This window comes from Lycium ferocissimum, chromosome 5, assembly GCF_029784015.1.
Source record: "Lycium ferocissimum isolate CSIRO_LF1 chromosome 5, AGI_CSIRO_Lferr_CH_V1, whole genome shotgun sequence".
NCBI lineage: Eukaryota > Viridiplantae > Streptophyta > Magnoliopsida > Solanales > Solanaceae > Lycium > Lycium ferocissimum.
Genome location: NC_081346.1, coordinates 53,989,675 through 54,002,119, shown reverse-complemented (window position 1 = coordinate 54,002,119; position 12,445 = coordinate 53,989,675).

The window sequence follows — 12,445 nt, the reverse complement described above, 5'->3', positions numbered from 1 at the left end:
CTCTTTGGTGCAAAATTCCAACCTTAGCTAAGTTGAGAAGTTATGAAGGAGAGGTAAGATTTCATCTTCTTTTATATGTTATGAAGAGTTTGTTCATGTTAGGGTATGTGGAAATGGATGAAATTCATGGAAATATGCAAGTTGTGAACATGGCCGAGTGTGCATGGCATTGGCCGTGTGTGTGTGATATTATGCTAGGAAATTTAATTAATTTTATGTAGTGTGTTGGTTGTTGTTGTAATGTATGGGAAAAGATGGAAAAAATCATGCAATATGTTGTTGTTGTGGTGTGGCCGAATGGGGTGTGGTTTGACAAGCCATGGTGATTTAATTCTATTTGGTATTTTATTTGTTGTTATTATGGATTCCATGATGAAAAATGTAAGTTTGGTGGTTTGGAACAAAATGGTAATTGATATGAGAATGTTGAAGAAGATAATACACTATTAGCATGAATTCTTAGATTTGTATAAATGATGTGGTTAATGCATGGTTGTGATATAGATTATGAGTCTAGAATGAGAAAAATGGGTTGCCAATATTTTTATGGAAGTTGGAAGATTTCGGGTGTGTGTGTGTGTGTTATGGCCGAGTGGAGGCCATGTTGGTAAGATGTGATTGAATTTGAAAGAAGGAATTAAGTTGTTATTGTTTTTGTTGAAATTGGAAAGTGTTGGACGAAGTAGTATATTGATTGAATCGTTTGAAAGTTATATGGATTGAATGGAATCTAATTGAATTAAATTGTTGGTATTGCCATTGATAATGTGGCCGAGTTCCATTCTCGGGTTTGTTGTTGTACTTTTGGCCGAGTTGGATTCTCGGGGATGGCGCATTTACAGGGGAAATGCTGCCGAAATTTCTGTAGACAAATGTGAAGTTAAGATTCAACTTCTAAACGCCCTAATTAATGATTGGTAAATGTGACCAAATGTAGATTTTGGAGAAGTTGGAATTTGAGTTTGGAGGAGCGTAAGAAGCGGAAAAAGGTATGTAAGGTCTTACTCTTTCTTCCTTGGCATGTCTTAGGTATACTAGGTTGGATACGAGCCTCGGGGACTACTCTATCCTCCGGAATCCGCACCTAAAGTTACCCCCTTTTCATTCAGTAGAATTGAATTAGATATTCATGAATAGTTGGAAGAATTGCCTAGATATCTAGAACTTGCACAAATGAGACCCGATCACCTTATAACCCTCACAAGTGACGTCATGAAATGTAATGTACGTAATTGGTGTACGCCACCTCTATTGATTCGAGGTGGGCCCACCATTCCCTAATTTCCTCCTATGGCTCCATTTGGCTTATTTCCGTATTACAGTTAAAGGAAACTTTTGAACATCATTCCGACTACTAAATAATAATTGTTTTAACTAATCCCTCGATTCCAAGGCATGATTTTCTGTCTAAAAGTTCATAAACGTTTTCCAAAATATTCATTCTTCCCCAAATCCAAGTTTTATGATTTTTTTTTGAAAGTTTTTATGACTAAAACAATGAGTATGACTCTATGATGACAATGATGATGTCAGATATGAGGAAATGTCTATGACACGACATGACATGACACGATATGCTATGATATGAGATGATATGATATGATATGAAATGATGCGATATGATATGTTCTATGTTCTCTTAATGTTATTCTCCGTTGGTAGTCTCGCCTTATGATTATCGTTCCTTCAAGGTGAGACATGACGACCATGATTATTCCATAATGTAATCGGAGGTTTCCGACCTTACGTTACTCCGACAAATACATGACTTCCTTTGGGCTCTCATGCATGCCATACCTGTATATGTACATGGGTTGGGGGATGGGATACATGTATACATGGGGGAAATGGGAAGGGAAACATGTTTCATTGCCACCTGGTCAGCTGGCTTATCATCCCGGACGCGGGATGCCCGGACGCGGGATTTATGGGCGAGCCGGAGTATTTCGGCGCAATGTGGGCGAGCCGACTGGTTCGGCGCCATGATACCATATGACCAGACAAGCATGCATGGCATCCGCCCCACGGGGCACTCATATGCACAAAGTTACTCGTTATCCTATGATATGTTCTATGTTTCTATGCGTATATTGTTCATATGTACAAAGTTATTCTTTTACCTCACGATATGGTATCCCGTTATTATTCATGCTTATATCTCTTACTATGTTGCTATTCCCGCCTTACATGCTCGCACATAGCTCGTACGACCCTCTTCTTCGGGGCCGCGTTTCATGCCACGTGTGTGCACCTGATGAGTCGAAGCTTGCATAGAAGATGTCCAGCGGAGTTGGTAGGCTCCACTTGTCCTGGAGTGCTGCCGAGTCAGAGTATATGTGCTGTGCAGTTGTTCGAAGTTAGAGGCTTTGCAGACAGAGTCGTGGGTCTAGAGTGTCAGTTTTGGAAGACGGTCCCACTAGCCGATATGTTTTTATCATACATTATGTTATGGAGCCCTTACGCTTACAGATTGTGTTTAATTTGAGAAACGACAAAAAAAATTTGAAGATTTTACTATGTATTTTACTTTCATTTGATTTAAGAATCCAAAGAGAATATGTGAGTAATAAGAGTCTGCGGGTTCGCTCGGCTCCGAATATAGGGTCGGGTGTCCATCACACCCTAGTAAGATCGGGGTGTGACAGTACATATCCTAAAATATAAAAGTACCAAGTTGTTGTCCATGGCTGCTTGTTCGCTGCTGTTGCTGCCCTTGTTCATCTTCAAGGGACAGATTGTTTTATTTGCAATGAGAATTCAAAAGAACCCCTATTACATATAATGTTAGGGCCCACTATATTAATGACCTTAAAAAAAATGCAAAATTATCACCAAATCAGCCCATACGTGTCCATATGTACATATATTAGTCACCTTGTGTATTTCATTAGGTAGACTCCACGTGGAAAGTGTACCCAAAGCACTTATCTACTTGAACTTTTAATTATGGCCTTAATCCTCCACTTCACTTTAACACAAAACTAATCACACACATAATTATCTCCTTGATCTCAATTTTCTTGCATAAACTAAATGATTTTTAACACACTTCATATACTCATAAACATAATCATGTGATATAGCACTACTTCCATAGCCTTTATTGGTACACACGAAATATTATTCTCAATCACCTTCTTCACATTTATTAAATCCTAAATTATTTCGGAACTTCATTCTTTGTGTATACCGAGTTCTTGATTTTCATGCTTTAATATGACCGAATCCTCCGAGCTCGGGTAAACTTTCTCCTGTTGGATGATTCAATTTCCTAGTCCAAAAATACGGTATATTATAGCTTGGACCGTATTTCATCAAATAAATTTTGAACCTCGACGAAACTTTTTTCCTTAGATTTGTTTAACTTCTAATATTTATAACACATCTGCACCATCACTACAACCACCTATAAGCTTGGGAGGATAACCTCGTTTCCATTACCAGTGTCTTTTAACTCGCACGCTTTCCATTGCATGAAAACATGGGATGTAACATCCCTTCCCCCTTTAGAACATTCGTCCTCGAATGTTAAACTAGTCTTGTATAAGTATACTAGTTATGGTGATCTTATAACGAATCAATTCTAACTAGAACTCGTCTATCATGCTGTGCCTCTCTTTGCTAAACTTAATATCATTCTCCACCAGTCCATATTCTGGAATCTTTAGCCTCATGTATCACTTCTCGATTTCTTTAAAAGACTTTAACTGTCACTCTACTTTTTAGCTCTTAATCTCAATCTTTAGAGTTGGCTATCAAGTAGCGCTGGATTTCCTCATGTAATAACTTTACATAGTCGCTTCCGTGATCCGACTATCATTAATCGGTATAATTCTGAAAGAATTTTTTATTTGACATATAAATTCACTGTCTTCTAGTAACCAGCTCGTTATGATCGTCTCGCTTAAACCATTTCATAATTTCCCTTAACCCAACTTCTAACACTTTAGGCATATTATCTCGTGTCGTTTCTTTATCTTTAATTCAAACTCTTCTATTGCCTCTTTACTCAGACTTTGCTCTTAGTTTTTCTGTCACACATTATGTTGCAATCTTTACAAGAATATGCGAAGGTGCTCAAATTAGCCCGAGGAATACCTTAGCGTCGTTTCACTAGTCTTCATACTTTACCTTGCATTCTCCTCTCGTATCTTACCATCGGTATCGGGATAAATCTTCGGCTCAACCATGGCCATGTCCTATTTGCCCTCAGTACTAATTCTATCTCGATAATTTAGCTCAAACCATCTTACACCTTTCCTTGATGTACCTAAAATATCATAACCGCATTGTTATTACTGAATCTTTACTCTTCTTATAAAGTACTCACTTGGTCTCATTCTTAGCATACAAATATTCGTAGGTTGCATAACTATTCTTGTACAACTTGTATAAAGTATATCCAATCTTAATCATAGTCTTTCCTTCTCTTGGTTCATTCTGTTTTACATATCTCATCCGTACTAAAACTCGCTCGTAGCCTATCTTGTCATATTCCTTTCCCTTCCTTTATTCACCCTTTAATTTTCTCATATCCTACTATAGGAGATTTTCTATCCCTTCTCCTTTGCTACTTGTAAGTCACAATATCATTAGCAAACAACTCTATTGCCAACATCTTAGCCTCTAATCCAGTATGGCATTGCTATCCCTTATAATATCTCTTAAGTTACTCGTTACCATTCTCTTGTCGTATCTTTCTTTTCATAAGCACCCACTTTCTAATGTCCTACCATTCATGATCTTTACAAATAATTCTCAGTACTGTCTCAAATACCATCCTGACTTCTATCCATTTATTGCTGGCTTTCAGATCTTACTAACTTGTTTCAAAAAGGGATTTCACTTGAAGTTTAAGCATCCATATCAAATATATTGCAGTGTCAATTGTTTCCATCTTACACTTGCATTTCTCTCACCCTCTTCCCCCCTTAAGGGTGTACTTATACCATTATTTGTTTATATTCTACTCTATGTCCCTATTTCCAATCTCAAATTCATCTAATCCTTTTTCCAATTCACTTGGTATACTCTACCATATCCATGTCTTTTCTTTATAATTTATAACTTTGATTATCCACGTACAAAACCTTAACAAAATCACGAAGCAACGAGAACCTTTCTATATATAGTACAAAATCTCATATGATAATCTGTACTCGAGTAATGCAACCAATGTAGCAACTCATCCAAGGCCATATTCCACTTACTCCAATCAATAATTAATTAGTACTTGTAGTCGTTCCAAATTCTCAATTAGGTAGCACTTATATTCCGATGATAAGTGTCCAAAGTTCTCTTGTAATATTATCTTTATCCCAACCTATATCATCTGTTTCCTTTAATAAATTTACAATACATCATTTGTTCCTCAAGCCTACAGTCTTTGTCCCTCAAGGATTCCAATATTTCCGAGGTGAAGTCATATACACGCAGTACTCCTTTATGCCTTATGCTCTCTTACCCTTGTTGTGTACCCAATACCGACTTCTAACTTACTTAAAATCATATCAAGTTCATCTTAATGATAGTCTTATCTTATCACCTTGTCGTCGTACTACACCTTTAAGTTCGTAGCTATAAATTTCCCTTTTATTTTATACTCGTACTCAATTTATTACGTCTATCTTGGGTGCTTCCTTTAGAATTCCCTTATAATTTCTCCAGTCTATGTCCATCTTTTATTCTGCGCACGAGGAATCTTATGCTACCTCTGTATCCTTCGGAAAACATTACTTCTGCATAACCCCTTTCTCATTTTCAAAACGTATTCTGTTCATCCCTGTTTGTTCTTATCATACCAGTCATTCTCTAGCCCTCATTCTGCTCGTTGCTCATCCTTCTATAGTTTGGTCTTTCACAATTCCGTCACTTATATTACTCGTGTTCTCGGCTATGCACGTCATAACCTATTACTACACTGTTATCTCGCGTTCTTCTTATTTCCTTCTTTCAATTAACTCCTTCTTTTCTTATGCTCGCTATCATTTCCGTTATCACATAATCTTTATTCTAAACCTTCCCTATAGAAGAACTTTATAAGTCTTTCTTATTCGTTCTATAGCTCGTCTTTATACTTTAGTCACATAGATCATGTCATATCTTTTAGTCACTTCCTCACTAGGCTTTACTCATTTTCATAACAATCCTTATTATATTCACATTATATCCTGTTCGTAATCAATCTTATAGTGTAACACTTCTTAACCTTTTGCCCTTTCTGGTCAATCTTATCCTTAATACCTCACAAGCTGTCTTATCAATACATTCATATTCGTCACAATTCTTCTTCCTCTATACTCTTGTCTTAATCATACTATTACTTCTTCTAACTATAAACTCGTCATAATTTATCCCCGCTTGTCAATTCAGTTGATACCTCAATATAACACTCTATTAAGATTTGCCAGCCTTTTCTAAATCATCTCTTATTATCACAAGCCCTTCCAAATTATCCTAGCATTTCTTTTTACCATATCGATATCGACCTCATAATTAATATTACCATCAGTTCAACAATTAACTTATTTCTCAAGGTCAGGCGTACTCGCAACTTAGTCAAATCCTATCTTTACCGTTGACACGACCTTTCAAGACATATTACGAACTTATATCTCATTCTCTTTTTATTTCTAGGAAAATTTTGCGTAGTTTCTTCCGTATTTCTTACTATCCCAAAACACACGCAAAGGAAATACCAAAAGAATGCCTCATAGGGCCATATATATATATATATATATATATATATATATATATATATATATATATATATATATATATATCATATGATAGCCACACAGGCTCCAATATCAACAACCGTATGAAAATGATGAACTTACCTCGTATGTCCAACTCAAACTGTACCTGTTATACTTTCCTGTTTACTTTCCCTTTCAATCATTAACTGCAGGTTTCAATCATACCTGCAACATTCAAACCATATCTGACATATACCCTGCTTACCTATCTTTTTACTGATTCCTTCAGCTTCTTCTGTTCATACTTTATAACTGAACTTATCATCAATATATATATATATTCAGTCCATTTTCTTACTATACTTACAATTACTTACCTTGATGATGACCAGTTCACCATTCTGTATATACAAATTCTGATAACGTAACCTCAATGAAATATTAGCCTCTGTAACTCCCAATATCATTACCACTTGCTTCTGTCAATACTATTCTTCTGCTGAAATCAAGGGTTAGTATAAGGAATCTCATTTTCTATAGCTTGGCTCTATCGCACGATCATAGATATGAAAGAAGAGTAACCATCATAAATGCCCTGTAGCCTCTTGTTTATAAATGTGGCGCGCAACACACCATAAACAAGACTCTACTAGACACGACTTTGCAGACAACCCCTAGGACGAACTGCTCTTATACCACTTTGTCACACCCCAATCTCATCAGGGCATGATGGGCACCCAACTCTTACTTAGAGTTGAGCGAGCCCTATGGCATTCACATAATGAAACTGGACATATAATAAAGTACTTTCAGTCAAACCATATAAATTTGCGAATAATACTCAATTAATCAAAAATCGAATAAGTCAAAATGACATATCGGCCTACATGGTCACTTTACTCAACGCATGACATCTTAACATACTAACCACAGGACACTGTCTGCAAAGTCTCTAAGAGTAAACACCTGAATCCTATGAGTCGGGACAGGGCCCCGACATACCCGTACACACATATGATAATCATAATGACTCGGCACTACTCCAGGAAGAAAATGGAGTTTGCCAATCCCACCGATAACCAACCATCCTAGCCGAATACTTTTACCCGCAAAATAATTTGGGACCACAGTGGCATGAACACGGCGCCCCCGAGTAAGGGATGTCGACGAACAATGTCCTGAGTATGTAAGGCAACAAGAATCATAAAGAATGAGACATAAGCCATAATGAAAGTATGAGAAACTACACAGCCAATATGAATAGCCCCGAAGGCAATGACTAAAAATGTAAATATATGACATAGCCGGCCCTTTAGTAAGGGACTCGGTGAAATATAAATATATACCGTGCCCGGCCCTCTAGTGAGGGACTCGGTGAAGTAATCATATATATACCGTACCCAGCCCTCTAGTGAAGAACTCGGTAAAATAATCATATATATACCATACCCAGCCCTATAGTGAGGGCCTTGGTGAACAATGCAATGAAACTGTGAACGAATACATACCCGGCCCGGGACTCGGTGAATGATACATTAACAGCATGCACGAGTAGAATATCATGAGCAACCATATGCAGAGTATATCATCATCTGGGATTTAATAGAATAATTAGAATGAACCAACACTATAGAATCAAAAACAACTATCATGTCAAGTACCATTGAGAACTAGGATTCATTGGAATTATGTACGTTCATCGTCCGCTCATTTTATGTAATTCATACCAAAAAGAAAGAAAGGATGGCCTTAACATACATATAGAAGCAAATGAATGCAAGTGAGACTCATAAGATTATTTCTGGAACTTTTTGAATAACCTGGAAGCATAACACCCTCGAATGTCACTATGGATTATAATATCAAAATAGGACTTCAGGAATCATAGACACGTATCAAGACATAATGAAATAGGTTATGGAAATCAAGAGCATTAGCCATTCTAGTATCTCTAAGAATAGGAGCTTCTTTGGAGTTTATACGTTCGTCGGCTGTTTGTTTCATATAGACCATGCCAAAAAAAGAAAGAAGGGATAGCCTTAACATACCTCACGTCGTTCAAGAACTCAGTCCAACCACGAACCTCCACAATTAATGTGTCAAACCTTATATGGAAAGAAGTACTCCTCTTCCATCTTAATTCACTTCGAAGAACGCCCGGACTAAACAACGCGGCAACACGAAACAACTAGATCGAAGCGGAGATCAAAACCCGCTATGTTGCTCTTGAGAGTAAGTACACGATGTTGTTTTGTTTGGAATTTAATGTTGCTGCCAAGAAATTAAAATTTGACGTTGCTGGATATGGTGAATAGATGCATCAATGTGTTTCCTTAGTTGAATAGCTATTACATATGAACTTGCTACAACGTACATATCCTAAAATATAAAAGTACCAAGTTGTTGTCCATGGCTGCTTGTTCGCTGCTGTTGCTGCCCTTGTTCATCTTCAAGGGACAGATTGTTTTATTTGCAATGAGAACTCAAAAGAACCCCTATTACATATAATGTTAGGGCCCACTATATTAATGACCTTAAAAAAAATGTAAAATTATTACCAAATCAGCCCATACTTGTCCATATCTATATATATTAGTCACCTTGTGTATTTCATTAGGTAGACTCCACGTGGAAAGTGTACCCAAAGCACTTATCCACTTGAACTTTTAATTATGGCCTTAATCCTCCACTACACCTTAACACAAAACTAATCACACACATAATTATCTCCTTGATCTCAATTTTCTTGCATAAACTAAATGATTTTTAACACACATCATATACTCATAAACATAATCATGTGATATAGCACTACTTCCATAGCCTCTATTGGCACACACGAAATATTATTCTAAATCACCGTCGTCACACTTGTTAAATCCTAAATTATTTCGGAACTTCATTCTTTGTATATACCGAGTTCTTGATTTTCATGCTTCAATATGACTGAATCCTCCGGGCTCGGGTAAACTTTCTCATGTTGGATGATTCAATTTCCTAGTCCAAAAATACGGGATATTATAGCTTGGACCGTATTTCATCAAATAAATTTTGAACCTCGGCAAAACTTATTTCCTTAGATTTGTTTAACTTCTAATATTTATAACACATCTGCACCATCACTACAACCACCTATAAGCTTGGGAGGATAACTTCGTTTTGGTTACAAGTGTCTTTTAACTCGTATGCTTTCCATTACACGAAAACACGGGATGTAACATGGGTCCTCCGAGGGATTAGTCTCAATAGAATAACTAAGGCTCCTCCTACTCGGTCCTGAAGCCTGATGTCCTGGATCTACTCTGGGGGCCTTCTTAGCACCTCCACTGCCTGAGGTTGATCTCTTCATCTTTTCGTCAGTCTGCACGTACCTACAGGAAAAAAGGTTCAGAAGTAATCTTTCCTAGACTCTGGCTCTATCGCACGATCTAAGATAGAAGGAAAGGTCAATGATTCCTAAATGCCCCGCGACCTCCCCATTTATAAGTGTGGCCGGCTACACCCATAAAAAGGACTCTACCCGACACTGTCTGTAGACAATCCCTAGGATGAGCTGCTCTGATACCGCTTTTGTCACGACCCAAACCGATGAGCCGTAACAAGAGCCCGACCACTACTGGCCAAGCACTCCTATTCTTGCATTTACTTCTTACTGATTAACTTGGGCCCATACACAATCCATAACTGATCTATATTGTCTCCTCAGTGATCAACATAAGAAACATCATCTCGAGAACTCACGGCTAACACATACATATAAGCATAAATACTGAGAGTAACAGTGCAAACCGATTAGGCCGTACATGTCCTGTACAACAAAACAAAAGTGCCGATGAGGCGCATAATATCCCGACTACATATCCCGGTCTGGACCTATATGGAGTACAAGCGTAAAAGGACAGACAAGGCCCCGCCATACCCATATATGTACATAATAGGATGGCATACCAAAAGAGGCTGCGTTCTCCGGATCAATGGAGCGTACGTGCCGCCGAGGGAGGTCCTACGAGCGTGGATCGTCTGGCTACTCGATCCTGTGGGCATGAACGCAGCACCCACAAGAAGGGACGTCACCACGAATAATGTGCCGGGTATATAAGGCATTAACAGTATTATAATAAGACATATGGAACCTAACATGAGATAGGGGCATAACCTGTACATCAGGATGCCTCTTAGGGCGGATACCATGCATGCTTAGCTTTCTTTGAAAACCATTTCTTATACATATATACATAAAATAGAACATATGATAGGGCCGAGGAACGTCGGCCCCGATCCATTTAATAATATACCCTGCGTCCGGGCATCCGCATCTGGGACGATATCATATTATACCAACTGATCAGGTGGCCATGCGTCTATAGCACCTCGCCCTTTTTCCCATATCCCCTATATTGATATACATATATCATATAAGCAGTATGCATGAGAGCCAAAAGAAAGTTGTCTCTATCGGAGTGACGTAAGGTCGGTAAGCTCCGATTATATTATGGAATAGTCATCATCGCTCTATCTCACCTTGAAGGAGCAATTAGTATAAGGTGAGACCCATAACAATGAATAAAATTGAGAAAGTCAAGAAAATAGCTCAATAATCTCATGAAAGCATCGACCTCATAACTTGAGACGTTTAACTATAAAAGCATCATCATCATAGTCATTATATAAAATATTCTCATTTTTAGCATCATCATTATCATCGTAAAAACATGTTCATCGTTGTTATCATAAGAGCTCACATAATCGCAAACCTTTGATTTGGAAAATAGGGGCATTTTGGAAAACATTTATGGGTTATCGGGAAAGAAATCATGCCTTGGAGTCATATGTATCTGACTTTTGGAAGCTAAGAAGTCATGGAAACATTTATGAAATCATACCATAGGAATCATGCCTTTGAAAGAAATAGACAAGCCTTAACATACCTGTTCAGCCTCCAGCTACCTACGCTTATCCGTCTGATCCCGCAAGTCTACATATAAGACCATTCATACTATGATTAGGCCCGTTGTTATATACGTATCCTAAGCCTTTAAATAAGTCTTTCTATAATCTGTCAAAATTTTGGCAGCATCTCCTTTGTTTATATGCCTAGCCCAAAATTATAATTTAACAACCAGCAGCAACAACAACAATACCAACATCATCCATAATATTTCGAACTACAAAATGCTTCATAACCATCTCATATGGTGTTTGTCCCATATTTTCACCACAAAATTATTTTATAACAATCAACCAGCTCTTTCTTTGTAAATAAACCAAGATTAACGTTATTAACAAGAGATTCATACCTTTCTCTCGATAATATCGCTATATCTTCACTTCTCCACCTTGATCTTAAGCCACAACACGCCACTATACAATTTTGTAGTCGCAACTATACGTCGTCAGGACCGGAATTTGGGAATTATACCTGATTTGGGCTAAAAAGTGGATATTGGAATGTTGGGGAAATTTCCAGAGGATTGGAGAGGATTTGGGTGTGTTTGGTCTGAAAAAATAAGGGGGTAGCTCCTTTATATAACGGTCCAGGTTCTGCCTGGACCGACTTAAAAATTGCTCAGCGCGATCGCGCTGCCACGCGGTGCGTTCACGCTGAGTTGCATGGTCTTGCCCTGTGCGTTCGCGCCACCTTCTGGTGCTTTCGCGCAAGGTTAATTTCCTGCCCAGACAGCCGATCTTAAATCGCGCATAACGTGTGATCCTGATATTGTATGAGGGCCCACGACCTATGGTTGAAA